Here is a 27,603-nt window from a genome sequence, read left to right as displayed (position 1 = left end):
TCAACCCGTACAAAAATAATACTGCGGGATATTATGGGAATACACATAGTCATCATCAACAGTAATATATGATCCATGGAGTGCCTTTGGATTCACATTTTAAAATAAACATTGGCAGTCTGAATTCTTCAGCAGTTCATGAGAGCATGAGCATAGTGCCATAATCCCAGGATTTGGCAGCTTGGCTGTCACCGGACATTCTGTCTTTTTAGTTTTACATTGCAATTTGGCTCATTATTATTATTATTAGCTAATGCAATTATCTATGCTCATATTTTCCAAAGTCTGAATGCTAAACTTGGATTTTTTGAACTGATAGTTTAATTAAATGGTAATAACTAGGCTTACTTCAGTTCCTGGGGTATTTAGGAGTTTTGCTTTTTGTTCTGGAAAGGGTGTTTATGATTAAAACAACATTTAACTTCATGAATTGCTTGAATTTAGGGGGGCATTTAGAGACCCTTTGAAAAGACCTGAATTTCAGAAGTTGCTGAATACTCAAAATAAATAAATAAATCAGGCCCCTTTCATTTCAAACAGGGCAAAATCGGAGGCAAGCAAAAACATTAGACTAAAGTATCTTGACCTACGTCTACTAGGAAAAATGTCAATCCAAACATTCTTGTACGTGATAGGAGTCCAGTTGCTCCAAACAATACAAATTGTCTAATCACTTGGCCTCTCTTGCTGTCATGTATCATGGGTGATTTTTGGCTTTCTAGTGTAAAGGGACTAGTTTACAAGGCTTTTGTTAGCAACACAAGCTATTGTCCCATTGGTTTTTATTGAAAGCAGTCGCACATTGGTGAAAATCCAAAATATTTTTCCTACTCCATATTGTCTTACTAGACTCTTAACTTCTTTTTTTTTTTTTTTTTACCCCTAGGTACGGTGTTCACCATTTGTTCTGTATGTGACTGCAGTGTTTATCCTCAGTTTCAGTTTTTCAAAACTAGACCAAGAGGTCTAACATTCAGTGTCACTGTCCTATTCTTTTTATAAAGAACATGAAGATACAGTTTGGGACCTGACACTTGTCCCCCAGCATTCATGGGACCATTGACACGCTAATGTAATTTGAGATGCCCATGGCTGTCTGCTATTAGCTGCCTTTCATCTCTGTGAACTACTTTGCTTTGTGTCAAGTGAGCCCACCAATTTTTAATTTTGTGTTTTAGACTAGCCTTGATGAAGGTATCACTGTATTATAAGAACCTGCCATTCAGCCACTGAAAATAAGGGAGAAATAATCTGTGGAAGATGGCCTATTTTTCTGTTACCAGGAAAACCCATTGCTGTAGTTTTCGAGGAATCGAACAGAATGAAAGGAACACCTTGCCTGATTGACTGTCCCAGATGATCATTTACCTGGTTCTTATTGATAGAATTGAAAAGAAAATGGTAATGTTCTGTGAGTCCATGCAAATACTTGGAATGTCTACATGTGTTATTAATGTTATAAAGGCTTACTGAACAGTAAAGTACTATGCAGTAAGCTTTCTCTGGAAGCACATCTACATGTGCTCCATGTTGGGAACAAATCTGCTCCCCATGGGAGCAGCCTAGTACAGGGCTGCTCTTAACTTGCTCTGGCCCCTGGGGATGCTCAGGGTCAGGGAGCACAGGGGCAGATCCCAACACACAGTGGCAGCCATCTCCTGGACCTGTACACATTGGAAAGGATCCTGATGTGCTTGGGGCTGGGAGACAGCTGCTGCTACTGCAGAACTCTCCTGGCCTTATGCACATGGGGACAACCCCTGTGCCTAGCAGGGCTTCTCTGCACAGCTGGGGGCTGTCTGGGAGCTGTCCTGCTTCTGAAGCAGCTCCCAGCCAGCCCCCAGTTAGCCAGGGAAATCCCCAAGCAACCTGGGGCTGCCCTACTTCAAGACGGCTCCCAGCCAGCCCCAGGCTGCTTGGGGAAATCCCTGCCTGGCTGGGGACTAGCCAGGGCCTGCCCCAGAAGTGGGACAGCTCCCAGCCAGCGCTGGGTGCTCTGGGAAATCCCTGTGCTGCTGGGAGGTGGCCAGGAGCTGCCCTTGTCTAAACCATAAGTAACACAATCCAATCTGGATAACTTCGTGCTCTGCAACTTTATGTTCAAATTCATTTCCAAGGGTTTTTTGTCTAAGAACAGCTACCCTGAGGTCAGCAATGGTATGTTCATGGAAAATAAAGTGCTTTGTCACAGGCCTTGTGTCTTTCTGGAGCTGATGTCAGATCGGTGTTCATTCATTCTTACACATAGGGATTGCTCTGTCTGTCCAATGTAGACAGCAGGGGGCACTGTAAGGTGATGGCGTATATGACATTGGTAGAGGTTCAGATGAATGAACCTGTTATAAAGTGTGTTACTTGGTCCAGTGAATTATGAGGGGGTCACTGCTTGCATCTGGGTCTCTTGCCAGGCCTGACACCTCAGTGAGGAGTTCTCAAGCAACAGGCTACCTGCCTTTTAAGGTTGGGGGTGCTGTTTGTTAGCTGGGACTAGTTCATCCCATATGGCTACCCTGACAGTCATCTTTTCCAAGGAGCAGTTGGAGGTCATTAGTGATGTGTCCAGGGTGTTCAAGCTGAGGGCTGCAGGTACAACTAGAGGATTCTGTTGTCCTTTCAGTTTAGTCACAACCCAAATGTGGGGCTGTGAGACCTACAACTGAATATTTCTGTAGATTTCTGCAAAATTTACCAAGTCTAAGTTCTTCATCTTAAAAAACCTGAAAGCCTTCTGGTTGTGAGTATAACTTTTCTGAGGTACAGACACTGCCATTTGTTGAGAATGAAGAAATGAAAAAAAACAGCTCAGGAGATGGGTGTGAATTTTTACTCTTTCTTAATGGGGTGTTAACTGAGCTATTAAATACTAGTGTCCCAAAATTAAATGCCAATTTGATTTAGAGCATGTTTTCTGGTGGAGATGGTGCAGCCATGTGCAGCAATTATCTTTATTCTTTGGTGCTGAGTATACCTTACATACATTGGAGACTTATTACTTTGAATAGTGTTCTGAAGGACATCTGCTCCCATACCACAAGCAAGTGCTGGTATCACTGAGAGCTGTTAAACAACAGCTGCAGCAGGTGAGTTCAGTTCCAGCACTGGTTTGGACAACCATGCCAAAACAACATGATGTTACATGATTGTATGGAGCTAGACAAATAAGACAGAGACAAAACTATAATTGACATTTGAGAGATGCACATTGTTTTAGAGTCATAGCAGAGATGGAGAAAAATGGTAGTGAAACAGCAAGGGGTTACCACAATATTAGAGAAACCAGTGGCAAAGGTAACAAGAGAAATGTGAAAAGAATAGGTGGAGGAGATGACACCTGGAATATATGGGAGAGTTGACACATTGTGAGATGCAAAGATATGCAGGATGGAAAACAAGTTAAAAGAAAGATAAATGTGGATAATTGAGCATCCAGTGCACAAGATTATATAAGAAAACAACAGTAGTGATGAAACCTGGAAAAAACTCAAGGAAAGAATTATGATACTAAAGCGGCCTAAAAACTAATTTTAAATGGGATATTGATGACTACGTTGATTGTTTTGTGGTATACAGAGATAGATTTATCCCAATTCCTATCACATTCATATTCAAACATGACCCATTTGAGAGCAGAATTCTGGTCTTGAAGTAAAAATCCTATTTCACTTTCCTCCTAAAATATGTAGTACTTCTTAAAATTTTTTTTGCATATTATAGTGTACCCAAATAAACAATGTGATTCATTCCCAGAAATATGAAAGGCAGAAGTATGCACAAATCTTTTTATCTATATAGGCTTTACTTTCAGCTTACAAAACAGATGTAGGAAAAGGCTGTCAATATTATCTTGCCTAGAGACTGCCATTAGTATTGCTTTCTCTATTTTGAACTTAATCAACAGCTGAATGAACCTATCAAGATATTGAAATGAATCCTTGAACTTTGACCTAACTGCTTATGTACTTAATAGATTAGGAAGCATAAATTCATTAACTTTTCCAAGCAGTTGTAAATATGATAGTTTTGTGAACTAATTGTGCAGTTACAAAACATTCTTTGTTAAACTACAATAAATAGTTTTCTCTCTAAAACAGTAGAAAAAATATGTTTGTATACACAGTGAAATAATTTATATGTATATTCCCAAACAAAATAATTCTGAGCCCCATTAAAAGAAAAACATTGACATTTATTTTACTGGCAATTTATGTATTAAACAAAGAAAAAAGGCTAAGCAGTTGATTAAAAAGGAAAAAAAAAATGCACCTCAAGTGAATGAACCTCAAAAATGAACCTTGAGCCTCAATATTATACTTAAGAGTTGAGAAGTGATAGGCACTTAGTGTAAACTGAAGTTTGTAGCTCATTGTATCCCTTGCTTATGAAACTAATTCAGACTCCCAAATGAAATTCCTCAGATTGTGCTAAATGGACTAAAAATCACACGGTGCCATACAAGCACAGGCTGGCCTGCCCTTCTATCAGCATTACAACAAATCACTGCCAGGGATTGGATTACTAGTTATATGATCAATTGTGTCTCCAGGGTGGGGAGGGAGGGAGCATAAAAAAACAAAATTTGGACACAAAGTCAACAGCAGCTGCTTGCAGACATAACTTTTTCATACTGCTCTGCTTGTATGTGTTGGCAGCCAATGGAACTGAAGCACTGCATTTGTGTCAAGGTTATGGCAGCACAAGGAGACCACTGACCTTCCTGACTGCATTGTTCTGTTTCATTTTGTGCAAAGATGATGCTATGCTTACACACTTCACTGAAGATTTTCTGTTAATATTTGCCATAAGCCATGTCCATCATGAATCCCCCAGATCTCTCCAACCCTTTAAATCTTCTAGACAAGGATCCTTTTAAGAAGAACTTTTGAAAGAAATTATGGCCACTATAAGTTTTACTGAATTTTACTTAATTTCTGGAGAGTAACTCTTCCCTAAAGTGTTCTTGGGATAACAAGTATACTACAGTGTCATGTTCATAGATAGGTTGAACTTTGTGCTGGACAAACTGAGCAAATATTGCTCAGCTCATACAATTCTGATGAAATCACACAATCCATCTTGTTTTAGAATGGAAAAAAAAAAAAATGGCAGGCCAGACTCTCTGCTGTGTATAGTTTACCTGGAGAGCAACACCAGGGCTAGGGACAGACTTTAAAAAAGCCTGAGCCTGAAGTGATTCAATTGTTGCAGGTTAGTCTAACCTGGCTAGGCTAAACTGGTCTGTAACTATAACAGACATCCCAGAAATGCAGGCACATGTCTGCAGTGGCTCAGGCTAGAAGCCGGAGTGGGATGGGGGTGCTAGAACATCCCTACCTTCCCTGCTACAGTGCTGAACTGAGTGGGGGTATGGCCAGGCCCCAGCAGGATGCTCTTATTAAAGAGGGGTTCCCTCCTCTCCTGGATAACAGAGCAATTATCAGCTCTGTTAAAATGCTCTGTTATCTGCATTTATCACCCCATCAGAAAACAAAGCCTCTCTCATTAGTTCAAGCTCTTAAACCTCCTTTTCCAAGGAAGAAGGAGGGAGGTTACCAGCTACATGTTGATTAGCTGCAAAAAGCCCTAAGCAGACACAGTCCTGTCTACCTTTGTCCTGCCTGTCACAGCACTGATTGTAGCCAGCATGTGGTATGCTAGCTAATGCTGAGAGTAGTCTGTGTAAGGCAGGGGGAGGGAATCAGGGGAGCAGGGGGAAGCCAGGCAGATACCTGCAGTCTCTGATGGAGCTCCAGCTAGGGAGGAGCCAGCTCTGTTGTGGAGCAGAGAGCCTTGCTCAGCCCAGAGAGCATGCCAGGATGCTGGGGGAGTCTGGTTTAACTTAAACCAGGAAGGGGTCTGGGACAGACATTGAATAAACCAGTTTGACCCAAATCAGTTAAGCCTAATACTACATTAATCAGGTTTTTTTTCAAATTGGTTTATGTGCATCTGTTCTGTTACAGGTTTAAACCAGTTTCTGATCACTTAAATGAGTTTGTATGTAATGTCTGTCCCCAGGTGTGGTGAGCTTTCAAGGAGTTGGTTGCAACTCTGATTCTCTCACCCAGCACTGTTTGCAACAGCTTACTGCTCTAACATATCCACACTCAGTGAGGTTTCCTTGGAGTCTTGTATTAGCTGAGTACTATGAGTGTTCTGCCCAGTGTCCCCCCTCTATTCCAAAACTCCTCTTGTGTCAGTAGGTGCAGGGAAGGACCTGAAAGAGCCAGCTCTTCTGGTTTGTTTCCTGCCAGGATTCCTGAATCCCGGAAGGATTTCTCAGGTGAGGAGCTATGGGGAAACATCTATTCCCCAGCAGCACAAAGGCCATAAAATCTGCCCCTTGCTAATTAGTTTTTGCCATGTCCTTGAGTTATCCCTATTTTGTAAATGGAACGCTTGAATTCCAGGTAGATTCATTTGGTTTTATTTTTTTTTTTTTTCCAACTCCCAAGCCTCTATGGGAGTTGCAAACATCCCCCATTTAAGAAAGTATCCATAATTGTCATGCCCAAGGTCACATCAGCAGCAAAGTGGGGATTATTGTTACTATTTATTGTAGACAAGCTGGCTGTAGGCTGCTCATGCTTACCACAGCCTAACACTTTCTATTATGAGAACCTGCTATTCAAGCTAAAATTCCATTTTTAAGGGAGTGTTGTGCTTTACTTATGTCAAATAAAACAAGGCCCTATTCTGGTTCGATTTGGTTTAGGACCTAGAAATTTGTGATTGTTGGTCTCATGCTACGATTCTCTGTATTAAAATGTACAAGCTACTAAGACATATAGTCTCTTAAAGAGTCCCCAGGGGCAGAAAGTCTCTGGTGTACATACATTTATGCCAAGCAATAAAGAAGTTAGTGTAATATACTCTCATAAATGACAACAGCTAGTGACTAGCAGCATCATGGGAGTATAAATGGACTGTCTGAATTGAAATTTACTGACTTGACTTCCCCTCTCTGTTTAGGATTCAGTCAGTTACTTGGATATTTTTGCTCTTGCAACCAACAGATAATTATATAAGCATGTTGTTAAAAGAAACTTGACTAGATTTATCAGGATTTAGTGTTTGGTGGATTATGAGGATGGATTTAGATGCAGATTGAAGAAGTATTAGCATGATCCAAAAACAGCTACTACACTAGAATGAATAAGCATTTCAGTCAACATGGTTAAGGACAGAATGAGGGCCAAGAGACAGCTGCTGATCAGTGACCTTTTAGAGGTCACAACATTTGCTGGGAAGTTAAACCCAGAAATAAGGAAGAAATTACATCTGCCCTTCCATCTTTGTTTGTGTCTAACAATGTTTCCGGAACTATCTCTTTGGCCCTGGCACTGCCACCTTGTCCTGTCACTCCTTGGCCCATGTTGAGATTCTTCTATCACTATGCATATGAAATGAGACATCTGTTTGTGGAAAAGTCACTGGCATCTAGCAATATACATTAAGTATGAGAACTCATCTGAATGCAGCAATGCAGAACTGAGGGCTTGGTTATCTCCTTCCATAACGGAGCATGTCACTGATGGATGGAAGGAAGGGGAGAAGAGTGCTGAAACAAGTTTATATGAGATTTCCCAGGCAGAGTTTGCTTGATGGAGAGGAATAGCAGGATTTGCAACTACCATGAACAAGGGACAGGGTTCCAAACCCCAGACATGGGTTCCTAAGGATCCACAGGAGGTGATAGCCATCTCCCTTCATGTTCCCTCCAACTAACAGCAGTGCATCTACAATAGAGCCAGACTGCAGGATGTCCCCTAACCACAGCAGAGAAGCTAAGGGTGAGGTTCCCCAGCAACACTGGCCTTAGGGAAAATTTGTATTTTTGGTGCCACACCAACCCCTGACTCCCCACCTCCAGGTGCTCCCTCCCACCCCAAGTCAGTAGCACAGAGGCAAGTAGGCAGGGGCACAAGGCACAATCCAGCAGCAAAGTGGAGCCACCCACACTGCCCAACCCAGCTCCTCCTGAGCGGTGGCTGGAGGTGGAGAGCTGGCTGGGCTGGGCACCACTCCTCCTGTATGGGGTGGGATCAACAGAGGTGGGGCAGGATGGTGGGGGGGAGAGAGAGGGCTAGTGTGTGTGTGTGTGTGTGTGTGTGTGTGTGTGTGTGTGTGTGTGTGTGTGTGTGTGTGTGTGTGACCATGGCATCCTGGGCAGTTGCCCACATTGGCTGCCCCTAATCCCAGCTCTGTTCCCCAGCATTAATAATCTAGGGAGAAAATACAGTACAGCTCCATATATAACCCTTCTCATCCAGCACTGCCCCCATGCACTTTCCCCTGGATGGATCCCCACCTGTCCCACCCACTTATACATGGGAAGGGTGAGGTCCATGCACAAAATCCTTTGCTCCTCTGTGCACCTTAGGAGCATGATCTGGCCATAGATTTGGGAACTGACCTGTCATGGAATGGGTGGCAAGAGCTGGCTGGGCCAAGAAAGCGGTGGTGTTACTGAGCTGTGGCCATGTTAAAGATAAGCTAGTCACATTACCAGGGGTCCTGGTTTTCTCCGATATTAAAAAAAAATAAATAAAAAAATCCCCAATTTTCAGTTAAAAGAGAGTAACCCCAAATCCACATTTTTCTGTGATTAAAATGAAACACCACTAATATATCCCTGGTCATTACAAACGTATGTGGCCAAATCCTGAGGCAAAAGATCCTTCCTCATGCAAAAAGGTCTCATTTATGTCAATGACTTGCATATATAAGGATTTCAGAGGGCCAACACCTCGAGGGGATGTTGACCCAAAGTACAGAGCGGGAGAGGGGAAACCATAAAATAAAGAAAGAGCAATATGCCCAACTGAACACTGTGGTGGTGGCAGGAGAGACAGGCCCAACTGTTGGAGCTGTTAGATAGGGCCGGGACATCAGTTCAGGGTCCAGCAGCCCCCCTGAGAACAGATTTTAGAGGATGCCCAAGTTGTGTGTGTGTTTTTGTTTGTTTGTTTGTTTTTGTTTTTTCAGACGTGGACAGTTGAGCTGGCCCTAAATATCTGAAAACTTGCTTAACCCCTTGTATCATGGTGAAAGGTGGCATGAAAAAGTCAGTGGGCATGGGAATCAGTCTCTGTTAATATTCTTATTCTGGCTACAGGAAGCTGTTTGGGATGTGGGTTTTTTGTTTGTTTTGTTTTTTACATTAAAAAAGTCTTGTTTGGATTTGAAATACTGGTAACTAAGCATTACAGCGATGATTACAAGGGGTAAAAAGAAACAAACAATGAGACACGCTGATGGCTTTCTAACACCTCTGAATCCCCAGTTCATCTCCGAAAGTACTAATCTCATCTTCCTCGATACGTGGAACTGAATGCAAAGTGTTTGCAGTAGGTTCATGGCCAGTGAAATCTCAACAGCCTCCCTCCTTCCTGCTATCTTTGTTGTCAAGTCCCTACCAGTCATGATCACATGTACGGTACCTATCTCTAAATCCACAAAATTAGATTAAAGGCTCAGCAACATCATAATACAGTTTTTAATCCTCTATGCTACCTACTACAAACACAAATGTCAGGACAGTGAGGTCAAATTCCCATGAATATCTTAGAGAAAAGCTCTTTCCATAGAAAATACTGTATCAATGCAGTCTGGTGTGACTTTTTTTGTTAAGCTGCTTATCAGATTTACCCCTTCCTATATGCCCAACTTCTAAGTTTCAATAAATTATACAAAATAAGGACAGAAGTCTGCTTCTGTGGACGTGAATGACAAAACTCCCAACTGACTTCCACCGATATGTAGTAAGGCCTTAAGATATAAAACCAGGGAAGACTTCACATTTCTCCTGTTTGCAGCAGGGTTACAGTGCTACAAGCTATACTTTATTTCTGCATTTAAACTGCACAAATGATAGCAGAGAAACTTACTGTTGCCTTAACACAGGTACTTGGCATACATTTGCATGTTGATTTCTCTTGAGTGTTGCCTCCTAACAGTACTGCATTTACTCAAATCCAAGGTAAGGTTTTTTTTCCCCCATTCAAAGAGAGACAGGCCCTCATCTTGGACTCAAGTAAAAGGCAGAGCAGCTGCAACAGCTATGGCTCCAATTCTGGCTCCAAGCCTGAGTCGGGGCCAGTCAGAGCTATAGTAGCTGACTTCCCCTCCCTCCACCTGGCCTTGAAGCCTCTACACACCCTCCTACACCCTGCCCCTTTCTGTTAGGTATGGTTCTGCCTTTTCTCCCAGGGCACAAAGCACATGCAAGTTCCACCCCCTTCCATATACTCCAGGTCCTGGGGAGGGAATGGAGCTGAAACCACTCTTGAGAGTAAGCAATCTGAAACTGGGGAGCAGGCAAGGGACAGAGGCTGCAGAGGGGCAGAGGCTGCGGGAAGCAGGTGGGAGACAGAGGTTTCAGGGGGGCAAGTGGGGGCAGAGGCTATGGAGGGCAGGAAAGGGGCATAGGTGCAGACAATGCAGAGGGGGCGGGTGCTGGGAGGTACCGGCAATCCAGGAATATTTTGGAGAGTGTTGGGGACTGGAGCAGGACACCCTAGTGCCCTGCGACTTTTAAAGGGCTGGAACTACTAGGGAGAGAGCCCTAGCAGTCAGTTGGAGCCCCAGCTGCTGGTTATCAGAGCAGCCAGAAAGAGTTAGTTGGCCCACACCTGCTAGCAGTCAGCTGACCAGAAGGGGCAGGGCCTGGTTCATATATAATCCCCAGAGCTGAGGCCAGGAGGCTAGCAGCCAGAGAGGAAGTGCCCAGTGATGCTGCAACTGTCTGATATGCTGCACCTAGGGCTAAGGGGGCTCCATGAGCTCCACAGGTACCCTTACCTACACTTAGTGCTAGGGACAAAATCTGATTCTCTTAAAGGGTCAGAGCACACCCTGATCTTCTGTATTATGTTATAGCCTAGGGGCTTATGTTTTGTTTGCTTTTGTATACCACCGGTGGTTTGGGAGAGGCTATTGGGGAAGGAGGAGGCCTCATTGGGGCCCCACTATAGTGTGGGGGCGCCGTGAGAGATGGGGCTGCGGAGAGCCCAGTGACAACCCGAGGCTGAGGGAAACCAAGGCTTCCGAGGGATGCTGTCAAAGTACTATCTGTGAGGCTTGGGGCATGGTAAAGGGGTGGCTTGGAACCATGCATAAAGCTGGGGTGTCCTGTGACATTTATTTTGGAACGGGACCCACAAGGGGTCTGGGAACCTATGGGGTCAAGGAAATCCACCAGGACCATGTCCAATGGGAAGTGAAGGCAGCCTCCCTATATCATAAATCCATCAAAACAGGGTGGGTGAGAATAGAGGGTGACCATCGGGCTGAATTGGCACGGTCAAGGGGCCTTAGGGGTAACACAGCCATCCTTAGGGACCCCATCCCGTGACAGGAACAACTTCCTGGCACAAGAATTGGAGAGGCCAACTAGTGGCCATGCTCTTCTTGATCTGCTGCTCATAAACAGGGAAGAAGTGGTGAGAAATGTGGTAGTGGATGGCAACTTGGGCAGCAGCAACCACAAGTTAATAGAGCTCAGGATCCTGAAGAAAGGAAGGAAGGAGAGCAGTAGAATAAGGACCCAGCACTTCAGAACAGCAGAGTTTGACTCGTGCAGGGAACTGATGGGCAGGATCCCCTGGAAGGTCAGGCTGAGGGGGAAAGAAGTCCAGTACAGCTGATTGTACTTACTGAGCTACCAAAGCTATACTCTGAAGGTACAGGAACAAAACATCCTGCTGCTCAGCAAGACTCACAAGTATGGCAGAAGACTAGCTTGATTTAGTAGAGAACTCTTCAATGAGCTAAAACACAAAAAGGAGGCATACAAGAAGTGGAAACATGGACAAACCACCAGGGAGGAGTACAAGAGTATTTCTTGGGTATGCAGGAATGAAATCAGGAAGGCCAAAGCACAACTGGAGCTTTGGGGACCACAGAGAGAGCAAGGGATGTGAAGAGTAACAAGAATGGTTTCTACATGTTCCATGATCTTCCTCTTGTTGCTGACCTACATGTGGGTCCTTTACTGAATGGAGGAGGCAGCCTATTGATGATGATGCAGAAAAGTCTGAGATTCTCAGTGGCTTTTTTACCTGTATTCACAGGCAAGGTCAGCTTCCAAACTACTGAACCTGGCAGCAGCCAACAGTGGTGAAAGAACAGGTTAAGGACTACAGAAAACCCCTGTGTGACCGGTGTCCATCCCCGGGCCTGTAGACCTGACCCTCTCTCCCTGGGCTACCCAGCCACCTATCTCACCAGCCATGCCTTGATGGAACAATAAGTATGATGTTACTCAGGTGGGAGGCTGCCCATTTCCTACACCAATGCTAGGGGTTGCTGCTCCAAACCTTCCCTACATGGTGGCCCACATCTTGCAGATGGTTTATAAATGTTGACCTATGCCCTAGGGAGTTGGGTCGGCTCACTCCCTGTCGTTGTGCCTCTTGGCACTGGGGTCTGCCACCTGTCACTGCACCCCCTGGTACTGGGGGTCTGATCATCCCCTGTCACTGCACCCCTCCTCCCCCCACCCCCCCAGCACAGGGGCTTTGCACAGTAGTGTGCCCCAATGAGGCCTTCTCTTTCCCAAATAGCCTCAGCCACTGGATAAAACAATAACATAAATATGAGCCCCTGAGCTATAACATAATACAAGTCATACAAGCCACACTCTGGCTCCTTAAAAACCCCAAACTGCTCCTCGTGTGTTTAGCACCCTCCAGCTCTGGGTACCTTGTAGATGCCTGGAGCCTCATTAGCCACAGCAACAGTCTGGCCAGCAGCCACAGAGTTCCTGGGTAGTTCTGCCGTGCAGGAGCTCTCTTCCCCTGGCCACTTGCCAGAGACCTCCTCCTGCCAGCCTTGGCCCTGGGGTTTATATGTGCCCAGAGGCCTATCCCCTTCCTGTGAGCTGACTGGCCTGGGTTTTTGGACTATTAACCCCTACCCTCCTGGTGCTTGGTGTTCCTGTAGACTCAGGTCTTAAAAAGGCAGCCCTGCCTCTTAGTAACCGGACTAGGGTTCCCTGTTACACCCTGCTTGGTGCTGTTAATTGGTTCCTGAGAAACCAAGCATTAAGCAAAATGAGCATTAAGTGAAACCAAAAGTTTTTAACGGCCCCAGATGATGACTGCATGTGTTTTTAGTGACCCAAGATGGCAACCATGAGCATTATAATAAACTCACTGAACACTAAGTGGAATCAGGTATCAATTTTAAAATGAACATTATAGCATTAATGCATTATAGCATTATAGCAAAATAGTGCTAAGCAAAACAGACATGGAGCATGGTATAGGGAAGGATTAGAGTCACACACTTAGCACATAAGGCTTGAGGTGCCCTGTGCAGCACAGTACTAGAGTGAGGTCCTGCAAAGGGCCCAAGGACCAGTGAGTTCTTGTGGAGTTCAGTGGACCAGGGCCAACCACAAGCCTGTGGGCAGCCTCCTGATTCATTATTTTACCATCAAGACATGGCAGGGGAGGCAAGACTTGGGCACCCTTAGGGCAGAGCTGGCACAGTTGCGGAGCTGCCAGGGGCATCACAGCCAACCCTGGGGACCCCAACCCGTGACATTTAGTTTTAAACTACTTATCTTATTTAATTGGATTTTGTTCTGAGAAATGAGAAAAGACAGTTTACACAATAGCTACAGACACATGTGACATGCTAACTCTGTAAGAAAGAATATTTTCATAAAAAAATTATGAGATATTTCTCCAAGCTCCCTAATCTAATCTATCAGATCAGGCACACTGCCATGATGTCTGGAGATTGGGGATTCATACAGACAACTCCCATCAGCCAGAGCTATGTCATCAGCTGTTTTATCAAACTTCATTCAACTGACAATTTGTTCTGCCTGTGAACCATCTAGGGATGTTCTGTGCTACTATGAATTCTCAAAATGTCAAGTCCTAATTGGTTTGGGGGCCACAACCACACCTTCTGTAATGGCTCTGCCCCAAGCACAAATTGAGACAACATTATTCATTAGTGACCTTACAGTCAAGATTTCAGAACACCTGGCCCATTTTTTGAGTTACCCTGAAATACTTGCTGCTGGCCATTTCCACTATCTATATTATTTGTCATTTGAGTCTTTACCATCATCCAATCTGGGAAGATATCCCAGGGAAAAGTCCAGAGCAAAATTTATTTTTCTGTGAAGCTAAAAACACAAAAGTGCATATGGTTCAGAAAAAGAAATTATGCATACTTAAAGTCTGTATGCATGCCAACATTGAGTAAGACCTGTGAGAGAGAAACAAAAAAGATGTCCGTTTGGGAGTGATGTTCTTTGGAGTTTGGAAAATAAAGGAGAGAATAGCTTTGAAAACATTTATTTTGGGAAATTCTACTGAGACAGTCACTGAACTCAGTTTCCAGTGGCCAATTTCACTCAATTTGTTCATTTTGCTGCGTTAACATTAGGAATAACTGCAGGTAACAAGAACATGGAAAACCAAAAAAGAAATAAATATTGCCTCCTGCCACTTTAAGATATACTTGAAATCTGGTGTGCAAGAATACGGGGTATCCATCACAGTGCCTGGAAAAACAGCCAACAATAAAACTGAGCAAACAAAGAACAGCTTGCTGGAGTCTAAGAAAAAAAGAAAGGACAGCTCTTATTTATAAAATCTCTTCTGAGCAGCATAGGAAGAGAGTCAGAGTACTATTTCTGGGAGTTTCCTGATCCCATTTCCTCCATGGGCTGGAAATGATAGAAAGGGAACTTTGTCTTCCTCCCCTTTAGCCTCATACTTTATCCCTTCCCTGACTACCTTAGTGTGTGTGCTTGATTTCCCATCACAAACCTTTCCTAAATTACATTTCATTATAATACCCCCTGTTCCCTCAAAAGAATTTTAAGGGGCATTGCTCCTCTGTAAAACTATGTAGATTGAAAATCAGTTTCATTGGAGAGTGAGATGGCTAGCACCACATCCAAGAAGTCAGCAAGTGGGTATTTCTTTAAGCACCCACACTTTGCATACTCGTTTTGATATTTCTAAACTTAGCAAAAAAGGAGAGCCCTGGGATAATGAGATGCATGTGAGATCTGAAGAGGGTTCATGTCTCTTTAGGAAAGTTAGGGTGAGGTTCCAAATTTCAGGTTTACTGTGGGAAGCCAACTCCCAATCTGGAGCAACTGCAGTATCCCAACAGTAATGTAGCTAAACTGCAATGAACAACCCTATAATGACAAATAGGATATGCTATAACTGATGATGGCCAAGAGTAGTCCAGACAGATCTTCCACTGATGTCAGCCAGTCTCTGGATGACTTCAGGGCTGTGCTTATGTACAATTAGGATCAATATGGCATGCAGTCAGAGGCTTCCATTTGTAACGTCTCTGACTTCATGCTAAAGTTCCTTAAATGTATGTTCCTTCCTATGTGCTGATGTAACAGTGTCATCAAAGCGGAAGAATGGTCTAGAAGTTAAGCCTGTAGCCTGGAATTTGGGAGATCCAGGTTCAGTTCAAATGCCACAAACTTGTGTGACCTTGGACAAAGCCACTTAGCACCAGATCTTATTCCTCCTATTAGGAGCCTAAGTGCATTTGGTGCCCCATTACATCCTGCTAAGTCCCTGGAAACCCATCAATACATATACTTCTGTAGTGCTGCATCATCTTAAACCTCAGTCTAACATCACATCCACAGAAACTTCTTAGGTGTTTTTAGTAAAATTGAAGTTCTCACTCGATACATGAAAATGAACTTAAAATGAAGATCTGTTATTGTTCAGTTAGTTATAATAGAACAGGAGCAGTAGTGAAGGTAATGCCTTGATGATGCCATAGTACTGCACAGGGTGGGCAAGTATATATAAAGCTCAGGCATCCTCAGATTAAACAGAACAAAGGTCTGTGGTTGCTAAGAGCAGTGCAGCTCATTTCCATTACAGATCTTGTGCTACTTTAGGTATGATTCCTTAAAAGGCTAGCAGAACAGAGGTGCTATGGTTCTTATCTCCTTTGGATGGCTGGTCCTTTGGAGATATTGTATTTATAGCTCATCTGTAAACCAATGCCTGTCTAATTGCTAAATACATAGTTTGAGTAATCTAATAAAGCAATAAGCTTCTGCACTTGTCCTGTCCTCTCATTCTCAGACCAGAGAGCAGAGGCACCACCAAGCTGCAGCAAGGTAAGCACAAATCATTGTTTTTACTCCCCTTTCTGCCTCATTTTGAGAGGCAGACTTCCAAAATGCTCTACATACAGATCTACAGAAGATGGCATTCTTAGTGATTTGTTCATCTCTTCCTATAGATGTAGCATTTCACTTTATAGTTCCAGCCTAATGCTGGAAGCCAAACACTAAGTAACAGCTGTTCCTTATGCCTCTGCACTAATAATATACTGTCATGTTTTCACATTCTCAGAGAATACAACCATGTATAACTATAATCACTTCCCTGGACTCTGGGTATGAACAGGAAAGCGAGTGACTTCAGACAGAAAGCTTTTGATTAGTTTTTTTTTTTCCTCTATTAGCTTTTTCTCCTTTACTGATGAATATTTGGAAACAGAATGTGCATACAGAAACAAAAGAAAGATGAAACATATTGCTATTCAGCTATTTCTCCTTGACACCATTTCCTGATGGCCTTGGGAGAAAGAAAGTACAGATGACATTTACTGATGTCATGTTTAAACAACTATTTATTATGGATTATGGCAGCTGTGCAAAAGAAGAAAAAGTACTGATATGTTATGCAGTGTGAAAGCAGGAATTCTTCATAACCAGTATGTGAAATAGCATTAGCCAGAACTTGCAGGCAACTACTATCAGTTAAATGAATTATTTTTAACCTGATCTCAGAGTGAAGATTTTCAAATGAAGCCTAATAAAAGAAAACCTCTTTGGGAAAATAAGATAGTTTGGATGGAATTTGTGCTCACTTGATATGGTGTCTATGTTAGAAGGATTCTAAGCAAATACCTCAAAACTCCCCCAAAGTGGGAAAGAATCATGAAATTTCTTGCATAGATGAGGATTAAAGCCAATACTTTCACACTGTGTCTAAGGTTATTTATTATACTAATATTATGGGACTGAAATGAACATTTTCTACTTTTCCAAACATAGGTCGGAATGCTGTTTTCCACCCTTTTTGGGGAACGTGGAAGAGAGAGCCATATCTCTTCTCCATATGCTGCATCACAAATCAGATGTAATGTAGCCACCTTCATGCAGCACTATGACATCAGTTTTGGCACGTAACATGCGCAGAGCACAGTGGTATGGGTAACTGCGATGCTCCCTGTTGTGGTCCTAAGGCAGTACAGACAGGCCCTGAGAGTCTGAAAGCCTAGTGAAGTCTGCTGGAATGCTTCAGCTGGCTCCAACAGATTTGGATTGAGTTCAGTTTCTAAATGTGGATTCAGGTACCTAACTTTAGACACCTGGAGACAAATCCTCAGCAGGTGCAAACTGTCACCCACTGAGGATATTGCCCCTAAGCGTGAAAGTTTTAGAGCCAGCTGTCATGGCATAGTGCCAGCAGCACCTCTGTCTCTTCTTGCTGAGCGCACACACATGCAGGTGTTGGGTCTTGTGCCTTTATCTCCCATAGGGTGGAACTATGCAGTTCTTCTACTTTTACACCAGGTTTTAATTCAACGCCCACCATGCTTACTCAGGAGGTCTAAAAGGGTGCAAGTTGAGCAGTTATTTGTGAATCGGTGACCAGATGACCTTTTTAAGCCAAATCTTGTTTAATCCTAACAGGAGGAATATTGCATAATACAAGAGTAAAAGGAGTTTGAAAACAAGCAGCAGTGCACAAACATGTCTGTTTTATGTAAAGAATTACCATCCCTGGTGGATTCCTAGGAAAGGTTAATGTCTTCAGCTCTCCCAGAGGCTGTCAGTATGCATCAGTCTGTTTTTCAATAGTTATTGTTCCCCTTCTAGCTAGAGACTCTCTGTTTCAAATCCTTATATTCCTTCAGTCCTTTTGGCTCCCAGAATTTGCAAAATATATTTTTAATTTGGCTGGTGTCTAGAAGTAGCATCTTTATACCTAAAAGCACTGCTTCATATCTTTATGGACCTGAAGTCATTACTAGGTGTCTTACTTGGAGCCATTGTCCATTTCCTTCTTGTTTCTTCCAGTAGCCTACTATTAAATTAAACCAACCTATTCCTCAGCTTTGTATATGGACACTATGTTGAGATTTTTTTATTCTCCTTTAAAAACTGAGAAGGCATCTGTGGGAAGGAATTAGGTGTTTCATTTTACAGATGCTTTCTGTAAATGTTAGGCCAAAAATTAGTTTACATTTTATTTTACCTTGGAAAAAATGCCAGTGTAATGCAGGAATATATTTTTTAAAGCAGTACTCTTTGCTGCATTGAATTTAAAAGTCAAATTTGAAAAAGACCAAAACCACTCAATTTTAAAACTAACAACAGTTCTTTATTAACAACCAGCATTTGAAAAATACGATTAAATAGATAAATAACTTTATTTTTCCCTTCAAAATATCAAAACATCAGAACAAGAAAAACCTTTGATAGAAATTGCCAATAAGCTTAGAGAAGTAGATCCATTAAAATGGCTGTTTTACACAGAAAGTCTAAAAGGCTGTTTCTAAGGAAGAAAACTCAGAGAGGGAAAGGAATATGAACACATACTTTGAGTGAAATCTTGTCCCTGTTTTTTGAATTTTGCCCCAAACTTCCATTGATTTCAAGGAGGCCAAGATATTCCCTTTCCCTTTTATTTTAAATGACACTGAGTTTGTGTAGTTTTATAACAGTACAGGATTTTTCCACATCAATTTTCTTTTTGGAGGGCTAACTAAAAAATGTCTACTCACAGGCAGCTTGTATCTTAACTACCTGCAAGAGAGTTTTTTCAACTTGGATTACTTTTTACTGGCTGCAATATTTTATCTCTAGCTTTATACCATGGCAAGTTCAGTTTCATGCTGATAAATCCAGGGCAATTTCAACAATGTCAGTTCGTCATATAATGCTGATTAGGTCCAGGAGGCCTGACTGCATATTTGACATACTTCCCAGTTTTTTAAAAAGTGGGGTGACCATCTTTGCATGTTTTCTATCAACTGCATAAATATGGAAAGAACAAAAATCTATATTTCAAAACATACTGACCATTTAAAAAATAAATCACACTTCTGTTCAAATTGGTTTAGTTATTATTGTTACAAATATCACCTAACTTTACTAAATGCAGGAGTGATTAAAAAGAAGCATGTTTTTTCTCTGTTTTGCCTTCTGCTTTTGATAGGACTTTGTGCATAATTAGTCCATTTAACTGCTTTTCCTTTATGCTTGTTTTTTTCTGATGTCTACGTGGGTCTCTTGCTTGGCCACGGGGATAGATGCAAAACCTTAAATTACTTTAAACTAGGGTGGGCAAGCCAGACAATTGACTGGTCAAAAATTGTCAATTGACTACATTTTTTTGACAAAGATAATAGCAATTATACCAAAAAAAAACTTATTTTGGGGGTTTTTTTAGTTTTCTTGACAGAAATATATATTTTTAAATTGTTTTTGACACATTCTATAATGGAAAAATTGTGCTTTTTCTGTGTATATTCTTTTACAATTTTTGACTGATATTTGACCAGTCAACTGACTGAACTTTATTTGACCAGTCAAATACCGACCTCTTCTTTAAACACTAAAAAATAAAAAGCCATAGAGCTTCATGTTGTCACTTTCCCTTTAAGGCCTGCGGTGAATTTTCATGAAGGTCTTACTGTGAGTTTGTGCATCTGCCCGTGCAGGAAGATAGGACTATTCAAATTTAACTTCAGTGTGCGTCTTATTAATAGTTCACATCTAACAAAGCAAAGTCACAAAGATTTGCATCAAATGAGAATGCATCAGAAATAATATCTCTTTAGAGCACCAACATTACTGATGGCATCCCTCACCTTGATAAATGCAGAACGGTGCATTACAAATACTGACAGAACATTACCTCAGTGTAATTACCTCTGCAACCCCTGGTATTGGGGTAGGTTTAGAAAGGAAGAGGCATGAGACATGCCTTATTAGAAATTAATAGTGTTTGGAATATGAAGGGGTTTGTATTCAACAGGATACAAGGGGAAAATCCTCTGGGTCTCCCTAACTTTGTTCCACCCCATGCATGTCAGAGAAAAATAAATCCAAAGGAGTTTGCTATAGTACAAAAGACCATAATCCTAAAACAAAGAAGAGAATCAGAGAGACTGAAAGGAGCTACCAATGCCTCTAGGTCCCTGCAATTAAAAAGTATTGGGTAAGTAAAATATGCCCACATGATCTGAACAAGTGAACCATGACCATGCTGTCCAGCTTCTAAGTGGCTAGAGAACGCATACCCTGTGGGTCACACCAGCAGTGCTCCCAGGCCCCTAGGCTGCATGCTGCATAGACGTTGCTCCTCTTCACCCATTGCAGTGATTCTGTGTGGACCACCACCACTGCACCATGCTGCCCTAGCCTCATCTTGAGCTCCCTGCACCATGCTGTGCCATACCAAGCTCTACTGTCTCCTGGGGGGCACACGACACAGAAACCAGAGAAGAAAGGAGGAACCCAGAGCCTTCAGCTGCTGTTACAGCTGGAGCAATATGTGGATTCCTTGAGCACCTGCTCTATCTTCCAGGAACCAAGATGAGGCTGACTGGTTTATAGTTCCCCAGATCCTCCTCCTTCCCTTTCTTAAAACAAGCACTATATTTGCCCTTTTCAAATAATCTAGAACCTCTCCCGATCACCACGATTTTTCAAAGATAATGGCCAGTGGCTCTGCAATTGCATTGGCCAACTCCCTCAGCACCCTTAGGTGCATTGCATCTGACCTTATAGGCTTGTACACGTTCCAGCGTTTCGAAATTGTCCCTAACCTGTTCTTTTACCACTGTCATCTGCTCAATTGCTCCCCAAACTGTTCTGCCAAGTGCAGTAGTCTATGAAGATTGAGGTAAAAAAAGGCATCAAGTACTTCGGCCTTTTCCGCATCATCTATCACTAGGTTGCCTCCCCCATTTTTAGGGATCCACACTTTCCCTGATCTTCCTCTTGTTGCTGACATACGTGCAGAAACCCTTCTTGTTACCCTTCATATCCCTTGCTAGCGGCAACTCCAGCTGTGCTTTGGCCTTCCTGATGTCATCCCAGCATGCCTAAGCAATACTCTTACATTTAGCCCTAGTTGTTTGTCCAAGATTCCACTTCTTGTAATCTTCCTTTTTGTGTTTTAACTTACTGAAGCCAACCTGGTCCTCTGCCATACTTACTAGTCTTCCTGTGCATCAGGATGGTTCATTCCTGCACCCTTAGTAAGGTTTCTTTAAAGTACTGGAAGGAACACCATCTGAGCCCTTGTCCCCTTCACCCTTGCACTCAGAGCCTTGTAGTCATTTCTGATCTATTCATGGTTGACCCTGGCAATTTTGTGAGTGCGCACATGGATGAGCAGCATGTAGTCAGAGTGTTGGATGAATCTTGGCAACCTTTCTACGATGTGTTGGATGGAGCTTCCTGGCAGGCAGCAGACCTGCCAAGCTAAGAGATCAGACCAGCAGATAGATGCCTTCATCCAGGAATCCAGGTCATCTTTGTCCCCCAACACCTTCTCTGGCTGATTGTGGAAGTCTCTTTGTGCATTGAGTAAATTAAGTCCTCATGCTGATGGATGCTTCTGAGCCTAGCCACCTCTTCCTGCAACTCCCACACTTGGTTCCTGAGCGAATCCACCAGGAAGCACCTCTCACACCACAGGCTGGCTGTCTTTAACAGTGACATGTAGGCTGCAGTCCCCACAAAGCCAAACAAAGACCCAAATGGAAGCACTATATCCCCAGACAGAGCCCATGCAGGAATAGGCAGAAGAAGAGTTGGCAGTGGCTGTGGCTTTAGCATTGTGATGCTTCAATGGCATCTTACTGTTTCTTCTGTGACCTTTTTAATCTTCTGCTACTGCTGGTACCTACTAAAAGATTTCTTCTTTCTCTTTAGCCTGTTTCTGCTCACCAAGATTATAGTGAAGGAAGGTTAAAACGTGGCTGGGACAAATTCCCCTGGCAAACTCCCACTCAAAACCTTTTATTGGTTGGCCTGCTCACTCATTCTTCATTCAGAGGGTAAAAACAGATGGTAGACTTCTCCTGGGGACAAAGTCATTTATTTTGGGATCCTACAGATGTACAAGCTCATTGTCCCACTTCAAGTACCTGTGAAGCACACAAATTAACACTTTTTCCCAGAATGATCAGGGCTAATCCCACTTAATTGCCATTCAAGCTGCAGATGAGAGTTTAAACCTAGAACAGTGGAACCCAAGGTAAACCCAACATCTGTTATTACCTTGAGGCTCTCATGGTCTCAGGCCTTTCTAGCCTCAATCATACTGCTATCAGCGGCTGGGCTTAGCTGCTGAGAGGACCTCTTTGCTCACTGTCCCAAACAACTATGCAAAGTATCAACCAAACTGAATGTGGACCACAAACCTTCTCCCCAGGCAGTCAAGGCTTCCTGCTCCTCTCCCAAGCAGGAATCCCCAGTCAACCCCCGTTTGCTGGTCTCTTCACTGGTTCTTGATGTCAAGTGCAGCAAGCAACCTCCTAAGTAATGTACTGGAAAGCTGGTGTTGTGTAGAGTCATTGTAATAACAAATGTGATAAGCTTCTTCTCGCCTCTCCTTTTCTGATCCTGAGATATTTTATTTTATTTTGTGTGTGTGCGGTGATATGGGCCCTCTCTAGCATTCTAGCTCTACTTCCCCATGTTGCAGCCAGTACTTTAAGGTTGGTTTCAAGCTGCAGGTTAGGAGATCCAGGCTAGATCCAAGTCAGAAAGGAGCATATTGAATCAAATGAAGGTAGTTTTGGTGGGGAAATGCTTTGGTCTAGGTAGGGTAAATATTCCACTAAGGATCCTTCCTTCTCATTTGATGGGACTGTACATTGAAAGAGAAAACAATATTCTGCAGAAACCAGTCCACCTTTCAAGGGAAAATGAAGTGAGACAAGAAATTGATACAAGAGAGAAGGTGACTCAGGCAGGCTTTCTTGTGACCAAGTAGGCCCTCTTAACAATTGTCTGCATGACTGACAGTTCGCAGAATAAAAGAACTTTAGCTCCAGTCAACTGGGGTTTTCATCCCTGCCAGAAAGGTAATAGCTGAAACCTGCATCTGATATTTGTTCTGTGACACAACAAGTAAGTTGGTTGGCACAGTCCAGCATAAGTGTTCACCTCCTGAATACCCTAATTACAACTTGTCAGTCCTCTCAAGAAAGGCAAAGAAAAAAATGGACAGCAGGCTGGATTATTCTAACTGCTCCACATATAACTGTTCAAGTTCAGGGCTCAGGTAGGCTGTCATACCCATTCTTTGGACTAGAGGTACCAGTCTTCAGAGTTGACAATCTAATACATTTCTCTAAATTGTCTTAGTCTATAAAATAATGCAGTCGGTAGAAATTCAAATCATAGGATTTCATTATAGTTCTCCTGTCTTGCAATGACTAGAAATAACATTCACTGGCTAATCCAGCAGAGGCCAACTTTTTGGCAGCTGTGCCACAAATTAGCCCTGCACCCTCCCCAAGTGCAACTCCAATCCCCTTCTCTTGCCAATCTGCAACTTTACTTTCTGCCCTATCTGCCACTGTGCTGTCCTCTCCCTGATCTGCTGCAGGCCACACAGGCTGCCCATGCAGATTGACCACCTCTGGGCTAATTAATGGCCAAACTTTATTTGTTCAACAAAAAATACTTTAAAATTAGACAAATGGAAAGCAAGCAAGTGTAAGAGAAATATCCTTAGGAGGATTGCTACTGATTTACTTTAAATGTTTAAGAACAATGAACCTTTGGGCTAAAGTTTCCTTAATAAGTCTCAGCCTTGCATACATTTTTTGTGCCAAGTTATACATCTCTGAAAAATGGAGCTGCTGGTGGAGTGCTAGTAGTTCTTCTCAGTGGAGATCTTGGTGGTGTTATTCCAGCATGACTCTATGAATTAGATTTATACTATTTCCTTTTTGTTGAGTTGTTTCTCAAAAATATCAATGCAATTCCAGTAATAATGAATATTGCCCAACCAGAACACAGGATTTGACCATTTTGCCCAACCAGAACACAGGATTTGACCATTTTATATGGCACTACTTGAACTAATAAAGAAATTAAGCAAAAACATACTTAAAAAAATAAAGAGAACGCCTTTTACTGCTAAATAGAGTACACCCTTTCTTGTCTTCTAGAATATTTTTTCCTCTTCTGACCACCTCTGTTCCTTCGTATTTCCACTGTGAAGCTTAATCATTTCCACTGAATCAAGGCTGAAAATGCAGTTGTCTGTTGAAAAGTTACTGTAAAACGGGTCTGGCAAAGTTCTATGTTTACTTCTCACAAAGCGTGTTTAACTTACCTGTAAAATGAGAAATGTCTACCTGCAACCCCTGCAAACTCAAACTGGGATCTGAATGTCAAGCTGCTCTGTTTTATGAGGAATCATCAGAAATAAACTGCACTTTCAACTGCACCTCTATAATCAAGGTGTTGTCTATTTTCTGCAGTGAAAGCAAAAGTTGCCCCTTCACAACTTAGTTCCATATTTTATGCATGAGGCTACTGAAAGAAAAACACAATGAATATATCAGCATTAGAAGCCCTTTACCTCCACAATGGGACAAAACCTGAAACCATCAGTTTTTAAATCTGTCCTCACACAGGCAAAAAAAACTCCTATTGATTTTGATAGGAGGTTAATCTGCCTCTAGACTCCGATGTGTCACAACAGCATCCATCACTGAGCTTTATGGTAATAAATTTCAAGTTTATTAGAGTACCACAGCCTTAAGGACAACTATGATGTTTTTGTAGTGCTGAGTTATATAAGGAAGAAATAATATTATATTAAACACAAATCTACCAGAAGCAGCAGCAGGTCCATCAGGGAAAAAGTCTTCAGCTTCATTCTGTAAGGAGGAACTAGATTTATTACTCAACATTATACAGTGACGTGGACACATACTTGTTGCCATTTTGTTCGGTAAGGTGGCCACGGTATACTAGTGTGAGGGATGCGGAGCTGCTATGCAAGAAACAAAAGAATACGGATACAGCAATTTTATGAACCTGCATGTGACCTGGTCAGTAAGGCAAGTTGTTGTATATTGGGTGCTAATCTATCTTAAAATGAGCAGTGGACAGAACAAAAGAGAAGACAACAATGGGCCCAAATAAGAGTGCCCCAGTGTATACTTCAAATGCACAGCATCGTATTATCCCCTTCAAGGATAAGGCACCCTTTTTTCCCAAATGTTGCAGTTTCAAGAGGGAGAAGCTCTGTCTCTGCTTGCCAATGGCAGCATGTGACCATGTCTGATTGTGACTTCACGTGTCAGATGAGGCCTCCTTGGTTCCCACCAGGCAAGACGGACAACTTCCTGCGCAAGGCAGCGCTAGGTTGAACTCTGCCCAGAGAACATGGTGATGCGCTGAGGAAATGGCAGCTTCCTGCTCCCTTCCATCTGCTCCTCTCTGATCTGTTTTCTATTCTTTCTCCCCTTACAAGCTTCCCTGCTGCTTAATTCCCTGCTCCTGTAGACACAACTCCCAGCCATCCTGCACTTTGCTTGCTAGGACACTGTGCTTGGCTGACACCTTTCCTTGTTCTACCTTGATATTTCTCATCAGCTGGTGGCTGGTAGCTACAACATTAACTGATGGTTCCAGTTCCAGAAGGTACCTCCTGATTCTTCCTCTTTGTATCTGCTCCACTTCTAAACTACTTAATTGAGACCCCTTCCTCTGTAGTCTCACTGTCCTCTTCCCTGTGTTTATAATTACAAATGTATAGCATAGGTAACATTACAAAAAAACCCCCCAACACATAACTGTATATCCAAGCAATGCCTGCCTCAAGGACATGACCTCCTTTCTCCAGTACATAGGCAGAAAGCAGAACATAGAAAAACAGCAAGGGCAGGCCTGTGGGCAAGGGACAAGAGGCATGCACAGAACTGTCTGCCTTCCTGTCCTCCTCTCGTTGCCTTGCCTGCAGCCGCAGGATCTGCTGCCTGTCAGAAGCAAGTAGGCTGCCATATTTTTCCTGCTGTTTTCACAGAGGTTGAGACTCTCTGCAATGGAAAATGTGAATATCCCTAAGTGCTGCTGGAAAAAAAGGAAAAGGTAGCCCGATGGCCAGACAGATCTGGAGAACATGGAAAGTTTGAGAAGTTCTGGTTTGAGTAAGTGAGTACAGGATTCAGATTCAGGATTTAGATAAACTGATTGGCAAGGATTTCTTAGTGTGATATCTTTATTGGACCAACTATGTAGTATCCCAGTTACATAGTTGGTCCTATAAAAGATATAACCCTAAGAAATCCTTATCTCTTGCACAATTTCTGGACCATTATGGCTACAGCATCACTCTTACACTATAATAAAGTGATTGTTATTGATCCACACCAGAGAAGTCACTCACAGTTTCTGTGCTTCCGATACCTCCTTTAAAATAGGCTAATACTTGTAAAGAACTTTGCAACCTACAGATGAAAAGTACTGTTACTGTTTATGACAAATAGGGGCCCAACACCTTTTCACTAATATTTCTTTTAATGACTTACTCTCTGGCATCAGTCATTTCCCCTCCAAGACATGTTGTGTTATTAACTGTTAAAGTTTAATGAAGAGGACAACTTGATTTTATTTTAAACCAAGATACTTGAATTTTCGTTCCCACACAGGCTGAAACACAGTTAAGACAGTCCCTATTTCTGTCAAGCATTACAGGGAGAGAGACAGTTATGCATATACAGTAAATTTAAGATGACATTTTTTAATTGACAACTAGACGTTCTGAATTTTATGCCATGTAATATTGGCTCAGACATCAGAATTCACATCAGGAACAAATGAATGCATTTAATCCTATTATTTAAAAGGGACTGGACATTTATAGAGTTCAAAAAGACCATGGGGCTATTGGGATCAACAGCAAGGTCTCTACTTCAAAGTGCACAGCTTGAACTAGTATTTTTAATCATAACATGTCTGAGCCTCCGTCTCAGAACCTCTCACATTATGTATGGAATATACAAACAATGTCCCTGAGAAGAAAAACAATTGTTGCCACACAGAAGGAGTTCTGCTTAACACAGTGAGCCCCCAAACATACTCAGTTTGCAAAGAGAGAGCATTGCTTTTCACATCGTATCGTCAGAAGCAGCAGCATTCAGAGGAAAGTTGGAAGAAGATCCTGCAGTCTACATATAGGGTAAGCTGCCTTTGAAGGCAATGCGGGTGTGATAATTTGGAGAATCTGTCTGTACCATTTGTGAATCCTGGACTGATACTGGAGGCTTGCTATGTATATCTGTCTCAACTGGAAAATCCATTTTGAAAGTCTGTGAGGAAAGAGCTGGGGGAATAGCTAAATGGATTATCTAGTGGAGATTTGATCACCTGATTAGTGTGATTGCAGGGTCACCTCGGAATAAAGAGTTAAGTTTACAAGAGTTTCTCGCTGGTTTTACAGAGAACAACACAGCAATGGGGTCAGGGGAGAGAGAAAGGTTGGGTGGGAGAACAGAAGGAAACTGATAATGTAGGAGAAAGGAAGAGATACT

At 42.5% G+C, this 27,603-nt stretch overlaps 1 protein-coding gene across 2 annotated transcripts in view; it reads left to right on the top strand.

The window, feature by feature from the left end:
- Positions 1-16,033: 16,033 nt before the first annotated feature.
- Positions 16,034-27,603, top strand: part of FHL2 (four and a half LIM domains 2) — a 72,167-nt gene continuing 60,597 nt past the window's right edge. Inside the window, exon 1 of one of the 2 annotated variants that reach the window (XM_059721028.1) lies at positions 16,034-16,132. The gene's annotated coding sequence lies outside the window, so the exon portion shown is untranslated. The remainder of the gene's footprint in view (positions 16,133-27,603) is intronic. The other variant, XM_019485017.2, reaches the window with a different exon arrangement.

This window comes from Alligator mississippiensis, chromosome 1 (assembly GCF_030867095.1).
Source record: "Alligator mississippiensis isolate rAllMis1 chromosome 1, rAllMis1, whole genome shotgun sequence".
Taxonomy (NCBI): domain Eukaryota; kingdom Metazoa; phylum Chordata; order Crocodylia; family Alligatoridae; genus Alligator; species Alligator mississippiensis.
This window is presented reverse-complemented; position numbering and strand designations above follow the sequence as displayed.